Here is a 3,391-nt window from a genome sequence, read left to right on the forward strand (position 1 = left end):
TCTTCTTATTATAGCCACTTGAGCACAAAAGAAACTAATTAAAAATTGAAAGAGTGGTACTTTTTTATAGCCTTCAGAAATACTTCCATGAGCTGTATGGTGACTCATGTTTTATAGCACTGGGCAGCTCGATATATGTATTTTTAATGATTTGGAAAGTGCTCATAAAGTAGTGTCACCATGTTGTAATTGTTCATGACTGTGTGTAAAAGGAATCAGAATCCATTATTTCCAAGGAACTGTAAAAGAAACTTGCTTGGAAATATCTGTAAAGTACCTGGATTGCTCTCAGTAAAGTCAGAAACTTTTTATGATGACTTCAAGCCAGGTGCATTATTGTGTTAAGATACGTTGTTTTTTTAGATTCCTGCCACACAGACACCCACAAGAGAATTTAATTCCCTTAATCCCAAGTTTGTTTGGAGGTCTTGGGCACAAGCAACCAGCTGAAGTTTAATGATTTCATATATCAGGTGAGCTGTGATAGCTGCCCCGGAGCAGATGAGAGCTGAGTCACCCAGCACAGGCTACAGAACTACACCTCCACACTTGATGTGTGTCAAATGAGGAGAGAGATTTTCAGCTCCAGCAGCTTGACTGTTTGTCTGATGCAATCTGTGTGTGTAGGGTTTTTCCATGTGGGCCTGTCCTGCAGTTCTTCCTACGGGATACTCATCCCCAGTGGGGGTTGGTGTGAGTACAGCACAGTATTTTCCCAAATACTGCCACACATATCCAGGCTTTTGGCACCTGTCTCTGGCTAAGCTCAGTGGCTGAGCCCCCCTGAGGTTCTGTCAAGGCTGTATAATTCTCTTTTGTGCCATTTATTTACCAGTGAGACAAATTATACCTCTTTTATCAGTTGCTATCGACTACCAGGCAATCTGAGCTGTTGCAGAGGAAATAAGTATTTCTTTTAAATCCCTGCCCTGGGCAGCCTGTGCCAGTGTTTGACAACCTTTTGAGTGAGGAAATATTTCCTACTATCCAATCTAAGTCTGCTCTTGTGCAGCCTGAGGCCAGTTTGTTCCCTCCCCTGTCACCTGGAAGAAGAGACCAACCCCCACCTGGCTCCAACCTCCTCTCAGGTACTTTTGCTTCTCCTTTAGATGGGATAAAGGAGGAAAAAATGACATCTCTCCTCAGGTGACAGGGAAAGCAAGAGGAAAACTGGTCCATGAATTCCCTTGGTTTGTTACAGCCTGGAAATCTCAGGTACTGTGTCCCAGATCAGCATTAGTAAAGAATTTAATCCTAACAAGCTCCTCTCTTCTGTAGTTTATTCCAACTCCATCATTTTCCACAAGGAGTCAAAGCATCCAGACATTAAAACCCTGCTGTGGTTTCACAGAAGACAAGCTTTCAGATGCTTCCACAGGAATAGGAAAAATAATATCTATTTCCCATTTTTGAAGGTGGTATTAGTGCGCCTTTGGTTGATATATTGGATCACAGTATGAAACAGCAAATTAATTCTGCATCAGATAATACTTCTGCTTAGATTAATCCCTTTTAATGTAATGTTTGCCAAGAAATATTCAGACCTTTGGAAATATTTGTTCTTTGTTTAGACATAGCAGATCATTAGCTGCTTTATTAGTCAACACAGAGGATAGGAGCTGTAAGAAATATCATGTTGTCACCTAGAGATAATACAATGGAAAAACAAATCAGGTTTGTTGAGATTCTTTTCATGAATTTTTTCCATTTATTATGCATAACTTTATCTTTTTCCCTCTTCTATTGTTAAGATTATGTTAAGATAATAAATAAAAATAATAGTGTCCTCTGTAAGCCCAGCAAGGTTCCACACAGCCTATTTTCTGAAAATCACTTAAGAGAAGACACAAAAAACTGTGTCAGTAAGGGGCAGCCAAGAAAAGATTATTTATTATTGGATTAAATCCCAGGAAAGTTCATCTGTGTTGTCTTAGGCAAAAGCAAGAAACACTTTGAAGATCTTACAATCCAAACAGAGAAATGGCTGAACACATTTACAGGCAGAGCAGTGGAACACAGACTGGTTTCAAGGATAAAGAGAGGTCCTAAAATAACCTTTGTGCAACACTGGGAAACCGCTAAAACACCTGTCTCTCCAGTTTTGGGCAGATATCATCATTTATGGATGGAAAAGTCCAGATTTCCACATTTTTGCCCCATGAAAATTATTAATCCAAACACCACCTTAGTAAAAGAATAAATCAACGATCTCCAACAACAACAACAAGACAAACAAAACAAAACAATATCCCAACTAAAAACCCAAATCTTCTAGAAGAAGTCTCTGACCAGCTTATCAGCTACTTAAATGAACTTTGCTTTGAGCATAAGTCCCCCCAACCAGCCTGGACTTGTCTTCCTTAAGACCTCTAAAAAGCAACTCAATACTTTGCAACTTCTTTCTCCTTTGTGTCCCAGGTCCCTCTACAATTTATCCAGATCTTTGGCACTATATTATCACTTTAACAGTGTTTTTCATGGCTTTCCCTGCTGTACAAGTGCAATACTGTGGCCAGTGCATCTGTTGATACAGAATGAGGTTTTTTTTATTCCTGTGCCTTACCTGTCTCAAAATGAAAAACTGATTTCAGATGTTTCTCTGCATCCTCTCTTTCATTTTCTCTGCCTCCCACACAGAGGGCTACCTTTAACTCTGCATCCATATTCTGAATTTCAACACCATCTTTCAAAAATGCAGCTGTTATTAGTAAAGGGTAACTAGTACAGAAAGTGAGTGTTCTGCTATTTCTCCCATAAATGCAGCTCCATGGGGTTGCCACTTAAGAGTGGGTTGGCTGATTTGGCTTTAATCCTTCAATGCATCATTTTCTCCATCTCTAAGCAGGATGCAGGAAGGGCAAAAACTGCTGGTTCAGAAGTAAAGTAAGAGGGTTAACACTAACCTACATCACTACTGTAAAATATTGTGCCCAAATCCTCGCCACAGAATTTTTCTTTCATATAAAATGATAATACCCAGCTCTTATGCAATGGTTTGCACTGGCAGAGTTCAAAGTGATTGATGAAAAAGCAAATAACAACTGAGGCTAACTTGGTTAGTTTGCTTAAAGGGAAGAAGTTTGCCTTAAAATAAAATAGTAAGATATGAACTGGAATTACACCAGTGAATTTTCACACTTTTCCAGGCTCCTAGAAGGTTTATCAGTGTGACCAGGATTTTATGAAAGCTCCAGAAGCCATCTGTCTGCAGCTCCTAAGGGCACTGCCAGCAGAGGAAACCATTTACAAGAGCACTTCTTACAAGCCATTTTGGGAATCTGCCCCTCCATCCCTGGAATTCCTTCTCCCTCCATCCCAGGGGCAGCACCCAGCCCACTCACTCACCACTACCCTCCAGAGCAAGCAAGTTGCTGGAAGAAGAATTTTCTTA

The sequence above is a fragment of the Pseudopipra pipra genome, chromosome 8, assembly GCF_036250125.1.
Source record: "Pseudopipra pipra isolate bDixPip1 chromosome 8, bDixPip1.hap1, whole genome shotgun sequence".
Classification (NCBI taxonomy): Eukaryota; Metazoa; Chordata; class Aves; order Passeriformes; family Pipridae; genus Pseudopipra; species Pseudopipra pipra.